Below are 9,603 nucleotides of genomic sequence, written 5' to 3'. Positions count from 1 at the left end.
TTGACGACTGCTTTGGGGCCACCCTCCTGCACCACACACAACTGACTGACTTCATCCACTTCACCACCAACTTCCATCCGGCACTCCAATACACCTGGACCATTTCCGACACTTCCCTACCATTCCTTGACTCACCATCTCCATCGCAGGGGACAGACTTCTGACCGACATACACTACAAACCAACTGACTCACATGGCTATCTGGACTACACGTCTTCCCACCCTGCCCCCTGTAAAGACTCCATCCCCTACTCCCAATTCCTCCGCCTACGCCGCATCTGTTCCCAGGATGAGACGTTCCACACCAGGGCATCGGAAATGTCCTCGTTCTTCAGGGAACGGGGATTCCCCTCCGCCACCATAGATGAGGCTCGACACCAGGGTCTCATCCATACCCCGCAACACTGCTCTCTCTCCCCATCCCCGCACTCGCAACAAGGGCAGAGTCCCCTAGTCCTCACCTTTCACCCCACCAGCCGGCAATACAACACATAATCCTCCGCCATTTCCGCCACCTCCAACGTGACCCCACCACTCGCCACATCTTCCCATCTCCCCCTATGTCTGCCTTCCGCAAAGACCGCTCCCTCCGACAACTCCCTTGTCAATTCTTCCCTTCCCTCCCGTACCACCCCCTCCCCGGGCACTTTCCGTTGCAACCGCAAGAAATGCAACACCTGTCCCTTCACCTCCCCCCTCGACTCCATTCAAGGACCCAAGCAGTCGTTCCAGGTGCGACAAAGGTTCACCTGTATCTCCTCCAACCTCATCTACTGCATCCGCTGCTCTAGATGTCAGCTGATTTACATCGGGGAGACTAAGCGGAGGTTGGGCGATCGTTTCGCCCGAACACCTCCGCTCAGTCCGCAATAACCTACCTGAACTCCCGGTGGCTCAGCACTTCAACTCCCCCTCCCATTCCCAATCCGACCTCTCTGTCCTGGGTCTCCTCCATTGCCAGAGTGAGCAACACCGGAAATTGGAGGAACAGCACCTCATATTCCGCCTGGGTGCTTGCGTCCGGATGGCATGAACATTGAATTCTCCCAATTTTGCTAGCCCTTGCTGTCTCCTCCCCTTCCTTAACCCTCGAGCTGTCTCCTGCCCATCCCCCCCCGCCCTCGGGCTCCTCCTCCTCCCTTTTTTCCTTCCTTCTCCCCCCCACCCCCCATCAGTCTGAAGAAGGGTTTCGGCCCGAAACGTCGCCTATTTCCTTTCGCTCCATAGATGCTGCTGCACCCGCTGAGTTTCTCCAGCATTTTTGTGTACCTTCGATCTTCCAGCATCTGCAGTTCCTTCTTGAACACTTTGTCTACTCCACTGCGATTACTCCTCAAGGTATGCCTACTTTGAAGAAGTTCTCCTCCTCTCTCCGGAGACAGTTCACAAAATCTCTCTAACTGCACACCCTCTGTGATCCCCCCTGCCCTCCAACTGTACACCACAATCCTTACCTGACTCGATACCACAGCCACATTTGCTTCCTCGGGGCCTGCCTCCGCCTCCATCTCATACCCCATGGCTTCCAGCTCCAGTTCTCTACCTCCCAGTTCGGACCCCAACCGGACCATGGGTACCGACTGGCTATCCACCAGCATACCCAACAATTCCCAACCGGGCACTGAGATCCACCCTGGTCGCTATGCGCCGGCACCAACAGGGACCTCACATCGACACTCCCCAACTTCAGGCTCACTAACCCATACCTGCAATGGACCCCAATTTATTTTATCCGCCGGAAGATCCACCTCTTCAATCAAAAATTCCTGGCCTACTTAATCCACCGAGGACCTTAAATTATTCCGCCTCAGGGCCGCTCCCGACGCCCGCAACTCGACCACCAGCAGACTCCGGCCCCAACTCCGGCCTGCATCGCCTGCCCGAGTCCCGCAACGCCATCTTGGCCACGAGGAGCGACTTCAATAGTCACCAGGACGCCGCCTTCACCGACTTCCACGTCGATGCCGCCCCGCCGCCGACGACGATGCGAGACCAGAACGAGAAGCGGAGAAGCCGCTTCTACGAGTAACAAACCCCCCCCCCCATCAACTGATGTTCCTCCGACCTCTCGCAGCCCTCGGGCCACGCCCAGCCTCATCGCCGCACCGGGCCTACCCGACATCGCCCGCACTGGGCCCATCCAGCATCGACGCCGGTTGGGGGGTAACTAGGCAAAGACCAAGCGTCATTGGGTGAGAAAAAATTAGGAGAGGTCTGAAATTTAAACACTCTCAGTGGTATTCGCCAATGAGAAGCATATTGCGGGAAAATCAGTTCTCCTGATAGTGAAAACTGAGCCATGTTATTGTGAGAAGCATGACATGATGCGCATTAATGTAGGTTCCTAACTGGCCAGTTGGCCAGTATCCCACTGGGAGATCAGGGAGGAGGCAGCGGCGACCCAGACAGAGATCACACAGAAGTGTCAATCGCAGTGAATCACGCAGCATCGTACAAGAAAGAATCCGGAATGTTCCAGATCAGAGAATCCTCGTCACATCTGGGAAAGAGTGGAAACAATGTAGTCGCAGAGGAAGTTTGAGAAGGATGGAACGGCAAGGGGAATAACTGAGATAAGATGGCGGCAACACGTTAATGTGAGGGTTAATGCAGAGGATTTATCCAATGAAAAAAAGTGAATAAGCTTACACAATTTCCATCGTTTTTAGTTTTGATGTGTTTCATTCTGTAGGCGTCACATTGTGGGATTTGCAGACGCTGCAGAGCAACCTTGATCGTCGTGACCACCCCAGCACCGAGTTTCACATCATTGCATCAGACTCCATGGAGAGCAAATCCGCTGCCCTCAATGTGTCAGGATCACTGAAGGCGAGTATCATGGGTGGGTAATGGAGGTGAAAGGGTCGGCACAAAATATCTCAACAACACGAAGGAATCAAAGCAACAAGCACGAGTTACCATTCAGTACAAAGCACATCAGGTTTGACCAACTGACGATGAGTCACTTAGGGAGACTGAATATTACCTACCCGAGGGTGTTTGATGAGGGCTCAGCACCCATGTCATTACGGCAGTGCTGAATGGGGCCTAGGCCTTCTTTGTGTTTGACTAAATGGCTTCATCAACAGAGAAGATACAGGATATTCAGGGTAACATGGAGGCAATGATTACAATTCTCCCTCTGATTGCGATTCAGGGAGAAGCAGCTTCCTGGAAAAGACAACAGACAGAGAAGAACAAAAGTCACATGCCGAGAAATTTAGCTGCACGTTTTATGGGGATTTATCATTGAAGAACAATCCCAGCTCCTTTTCAAAGACGCCATCAATATCTGCGCAACACTTCCAACCTCCTGGGTCAGATGGAGAACATTCAGTGTCCATCACAATTGGTCTATCCTCTCAATAAACTCGACTCAAAAGCTGCCCAGCTGGTGAGGGAGATCAGCGTGGGACTGGTCAATCGCTGCCAGGATGTCCTAGAACAGCTCAATGAGGCCGTGATGAGGTGCAATGACCTTGATTAAAGACAGTCGCGCCACAGTTCAGTTTCACCTAGATATTATGAAACCATCGACTAGGCCACAGTGCGGGGCGTTGGGTCTCCAGCCTGCAGAAGGGAGGGCTGGAGACCCAACACAATAACTACAATCTGCGATTCCAGATTCTGTGTGCGCAATCCAATAGGGGATGTGGGTGGGCGATTGTTGGGCCGGAAGAGTATGTGTGTTGCCGGGCCGAAGTACTTGGAGTTCCAGGGGCTATGAGGGACGTTGGGGGCTGAAGGTAATGATTCCAGGGGCTAGTATGGAGTTTTGTGGGACGAATGGATGTTTGGGCTGGCAGCTCAGTCACTAACGCCTGGCAGTACAATCACTCGGACCTGGCAGGCTGGCGGCTGAGAAACTGCCAGAAATTGTGTCCAAAACGGGTGACAGACAGTAAGAGAGAGAAGGGGGAGAGGGTGGACTTAATGGATTAGGGGCTGGCAGTTCACTAACTCACGGCTCGTGGGCTGGCAGTGCAGTCACTCACGCTGGTACGCCGGCAGTTCACTCAGTCATCCACCTACCTTCACCCCCGCCCCCCCCCCCCCACTCTGCTCCTTGCCATTCCCCTCCCACCCACACATTCAGTGCATCTCCAAACAATCTCCCCCCATGCACTCTTAGTGGCTCTCCACAGACCAGCAGCCATCCTCCGTATTAGGTTCTATTGTGATGAAGAACACACACATTAAAAGTTCAAAAAGGTTTTAGTTAAGTTTAAAATGTGAATTACTCTTAAAATATAAGAACAATTTTAAATTTTAAAGATGAGGTTTATTAAATTTTACTTGTTGTTGGTCTGTTGCATCTTGTTGTGTTCTGCTGCTCACTGCCTCTTGATGACTATTTCTGTTGATAAAAAGAGACAATTTTAAAATAGAAAGTCAGCGGTCAGCGTCACATTTTAAGAAGGAAAAATCTGAGAATATCTCAGGTCATCATTCAACGAAGCACGCTATAATGACAACATTCTTGGGCGATGTGTCCATCCTTCAGGAAACCTTTGACATTTCCCTTCATATTTCTGTTGAGCTAGTATGTTGGGCCAAAGGTACTGGTTTCCAGAGGGCTAGTATGGAGTTTGTGGGCGGAATGGATTTTTGGGCTGGGCAGCTCAGTCACTGTGGACTGTACGGAAGGGGGGCACCCAAAATGCTTGGTGTTGCTTAAGACATCTGGAAGCTTTCTGTCCACAACTTCAAAGCATCTCTCCTAACATTGGACATTCATCCCAAACAATGACTTTCACTTGCCTCGTGAAATGTGCCGCATTAGAGTTCTCTCGCATGTTGCACCATGGTATCCTCGGCACTTGAATGGGTATCTTGAAATCCGAGAATTTGTCGTTCTTCCACCAGGAGAAATGTAGCTGCTATCCTGGAGGATACTGCAGGCAATAGCCACATCACCTTGACCTCTAACATTTCCTGACATGATGTTGAAAAAGCAGCCCAAAGACAATTTCAGTGTTAATGAACCATGAAGATGTTGTGCAAAACATTTTTTTGAGGTAGGTGGGGGCTGTGCGGGTTGGGGGGGTGGTAAACATCGTGCAGCCAAGGGAGGGGCACAGCTTCAGGTGGGGGTTCTCATGAGCTGATGAGAAATGGGGGGGGGGGGTGGGTCATGCAGGGGATGGGCGGCTTCAGTAGGGGGGTGCATCCTATTGCCAGGCGGACGGGGGCATGTCAGTGGAGGAGAGGGGGCAGTGAGCGATTTACTCATGACTGTGGACTCACTCACTGCCTTGGGATTGACTCATGCCCTTTAGACTGACTGACTCCACGGCTTGTGGACTGAATGTGCCCAACTTCGGAAGTCACGTCCGACTTTTGTAAACTGAAAACGGTAACATCTACATTGAGGAACAGCTTCTTCCTGACAGCCATCACGCTATTAAACTTAACAAACAAGCTCTGAACTACGAAATATTATATTATTTCACACAAACAACATATATATTCACACGCACTCACACATATATTCATACAACACATTCACTCACACACACGTACACGCACGCATATTCACAACACACACACACACACCAACACACACACCACACACACACACACACACACACAGAACACACACAAACACACACACAACACAAACACAAAACACACACATTCAGACACACACGTACAACACACACATATTCACACACACACGCACATATTCACACGCACACACACACACACACACACTCTCACACATGCCACATATATTCACACACTCACACACATTTTCATACACATATTCACAAACAGACTCATTCACGCACACACAAACTCAATGACACTCACATTCACACAAAGACCCACACACCACACCATCCACACACACACATAGGCTCATACACACATACTCATACGCACACACAGACTTAATCACACACACATATATACAGACTCATCCCCACCTCAAGCACACTGCCCTATGGGTGGTAAATGTCGTGCAGCCAAGGGCAGCTTCAGGCGGGGGTTGGCGTGAACTGATGAGAAGGGGTGGGGTGTCCTCATGCAGGGGATGTGGACGGCTCAGTAGGGGGTGCATCCTATAGCCAGGCGGAGGGCAGCATCTTGAGGTGTCAGTGGAGGAGAGGGGGCAGTGCGCGATTTACTCATGACGTGTGGACTCACTGCAGACCTGGATTGGGATTAACTCATGGCCTTTGCACTGACTCTCACAGCTTGTGGAATGACTGATGCCCGACTTCTGGAGTCACGTCCGATTATGTAAACTGAAAACTGTAACATCTACATTGAGGAACAGCTTCTTCCTGACTGCCATCACACTATTAACTTAACAAATAAGCTCTGATCTATGAAATATTATATATTTCACACACACACAGATATATTCACATGCACTCACACACATATGCACACACACTATATTCACACAAAACACACAAATATAATCGCACACACATATTAACTCACACACATAGTCACGCACAACATGTACACAACCGCAGATATTCACAACACCAAACATTACTCACACAAACATATAGCACATTCACGCACACACAAAAAGATAGGGGGACCGGTAGAGGGATTTCCCTGTACATTTGGGGTATCTGCCTGAAGAAGGAGAGAGGAGATAGAGTAGAGAGAGAAGAGACGAGAGAGAGAAAGAGAGCAGAGAGAGAGAGAGAGAGAGAGAGAGAGAGAGAGAAGAGAGAGAGAGAGAAGAGGAGAGAGAGCAGAGAAGAGAGACTACGAGAGAAGAAGAGAGGAAGAGAGAGTAGAGAGAGAGAGAGAGCAAGAGAGAGAGAGAGAGAGGAGGAGAGAGAGAGAGAGAGACAGCAGAGAGAGGAGAGTAGAGAGAGAAGAGAGAGAGAGAGAGAGAGAGAAGCGAAGAGAGAGAGAGAGAGAGAGAGAGAGAGAGAGAAGAGAGACGAGAGAGAGAGAGCGAGAGAGCGGAGAGGACAGATAGAGAGAGAGAGAGAAGAGGGAGAGAGAGAGGAGAGCGAGCATCGATAGCTAGAGATATCTCTCTCTCTCTATCTCTCTCTATCTCTCTCTCTCTCTCTCTCTCTCTCTCTCTCTCTCTCTCTCTCTCTCTCTCTCTCTCTCTCTCGCTGCATGCGCCATGGCCAGCAGCTTCAGCGATAGTCTGTGGCGGGGGGGGGCTTACATAATCGGCTCTAAACTGTGCAAATGAAACACAAATCAATACTTTTTGTGCTACAAATATAAATCTCCGTCTCACCAACACAGCCATGTTACTTTCAGATTCAGATTCAATTTTAATTCGTCATTGTCAGTGTACAATACAGAGACAACGAAATGCATTTAGCATCTCCCTGGAAGAGCGACATAGCAAATGATTTGAATAAATAATAATAAGTGATAATAAGTGTCCGGGGGGTGGGGGGGGGTGATTGGCAGTCACCGAGGTACGTTGTTGAGTAGAGTGACAGCCGCCGGGAAGAAGCTGTTCCTGGACCTGCTGGTTCGGCAACGGAGAGACCTGTAGCGCCTCCCGGATGGTAGGAGGGTAAACAGTCCATGGTTGGGGTGAGAGCAGTCCTTGGCGAAGCTGAGCGCCCTCCGCAGACAACGCTTGCTTTGGACAGACTCAATGGAGGGGAGCGAGGAACCGGTGATGCGTTGGGCAATTTTCACCACCCTCTGCAGTGCTTTCCGGTCGGAGACAGAGCAGTTGCCATACCATACTGTGATGCAGTTGGTAAGGATGCTCTCGATGGTGCAGCGGTAGAGGTTCACCAGGATCTGAGGAGACAGATGGACCTTCTTCCGTCTCCTCAGGAAGAAAAGACGCTGGTGAGCCTTCTTGATCAGAGTTGAGGTATTGTGGGTCCAAGAGAGGTCATCGGAGATGTTGACTCCCAGGAACGTGAAGCTAGAAACACGTTCCACCTCCGTCCCGTTGATGTGGATGGGGGTGTGCGTGCTGCCCCTGGACTTCCTGAAGTCTACAATGAGCTCCTTGGTCTTCTTGGAGTTAAGGGCCAGGTTGTTGTCAGCGCACCATGCTGCTAAGTGCTGGACCTCCTCCCTGTAGGCCGACTCATCGTTGTTGCTGATGAGGCCAATCACCATTGTATCATCTGCATACTTGATGATGGTGTTAGTACCATGTACAGGTGTGCAGTCATAGGTGAAGAGGGAGTAGAGGAGGGGGCTCAGCACACAGCCCTGTGGAACGCCGGTGTTCAGGGTGAGGGTTGAAGAGGTGTGCTTGTCTAACCTAACAGACTGGGGTCTGTTGGTTAGAAAGTCCAGTATCCAGTTGCAGAGGGAGGGGTCGATGCCCAGGTTACCGAGTTTGGTGATCAGTTTTGATGGTATAATGGGGTTGAATGCTGAGCTGTAATCGATGAACAGCATTCTTACGTAAGTGTCTCTGTTGTCGAGGTGGGAGAGTGCGGAGTGAAGTGCCGTTGAGATGGCATCCTCCGTACTCCTGTTCTTGCGGTAGGCAAACTGATAGGGATCCAGTGTGGGGGGTAGGCAGCTTTTGAGGTGTGCCAGGACCAGCCTCTCGAAGCACTTGGTGATGATGGGGGTAGGTGCAACTGGGCGGAAGTCGTTGAGGCTTGCCGCAGTGGAGTGTTTTGGCACTGGCACGATGGAGGTGGTTTTAAGGCACGTGGGGACAACTGCTTGGGCATGTGACAGGTTGAAGATGTCAGTCCAGACGTCTGTCAGCTGCGCAGCACATGCCCTGAGAACGCGCCCGGGGATGCCGTCAGGGCCAGCAGCTGTACGTGCATTAATCCTACTCAGTGCCACGTATACATCGTAGGGGGTGAGTGTGAGGGGTTGGTGATCGGCAGGTAGCACAGCCTTGATGGCTGTCTCTAGATTGTCCCTGTCGAAGCGGCCATAGAAGTGATTAAGCTCCTCAAGGAAGGAGGCGTCGCTGGATGTGGGGGTGGTGTTGGAGGGTCTGTAGTCCGTGATGGCCTGGATGCCTTGCCACGTGCGTTGGGGGTCGGAGTTCCGGACACAATTCCTCCTTTTATTATACACACACTCACACGCACACACATTCACAATTGCAGATGTTGCTGAAACACAATTGCCGCTGTGGATGTAACAAACACTTACCAGTTCTGTAGATTTATTCAACACCCCGTGCACGTCTTCAGCGCCATCTTGCCTCCGACCGGAAATTACGTCATCGCCGCCATCTTACCGATCGCCGGAAATGACTTCATCGCCGCCATCTTACCGATCGCCGGAAATGAAGTCATCGCCGCCATCTTACCAATCGTCGGAAATGACGTCATCGCCGCCATCTTCAAACCGCCAAAATCACAAAATGTCCACCAATTTTAAATTTAAACACAGTCTGATCGAAATAAAAAAGGTTCTTTCCCGCATTACTCGCCTGAAAACGTTGCAACAAATGCATTTCAATTTACATCACCATTTCAAACACAATAGACATCATGCCTTAGTTACCTGAAAACCGGTGCAACCAAGAGAAACAAATTTGCAAAACGCTTTATAACAATAACAAATGGTTTTTATTTTCAATTCACAGATCAAACACATATAGATAGACAAATATACAAATGCTTTTTATTTTCAATTCACAGTTCAAACCAATATAG

General features: G+C 50.4%; 1 long non-coding RNA gene across 1 annotated transcript; it reads right to left on the bottom strand.

The window, feature by feature from the left end:
- Positions 1-4,761: 4,761 nt before the first annotated feature.
- LOC116990167 lies at positions 4,762-9,148 on the bottom strand. Its single transcript, XR_004416450.1, has 2 exons — positions 9,095-9,148; positions 4,762-4,896 (listed from the first exon to the last, which is right to left on the bottom strand). It is a non-coding gene; the product is annotated as an uncharacterized LOC116990167 (long non-coding RNA).
- Positions 9,149-9,603: the final 455 nt, after the last annotated feature.

Source organism: Amblyraja radiata, chromosome 30 (genome assembly GCF_010909765.2).
Source record: "Amblyraja radiata isolate CabotCenter1 chromosome 30, sAmbRad1.1.pri, whole genome shotgun sequence".
NCBI classification, from domain to species: domain Eukaryota; kingdom Metazoa; phylum Chordata; class Chondrichthyes; order Rajiformes; family Rajidae; genus Amblyraja; species Amblyraja radiata.
Note: the sequence above shows the minus strand (reverse complement) of the source record. Positions and strands in the feature narration are given on the sequence as shown.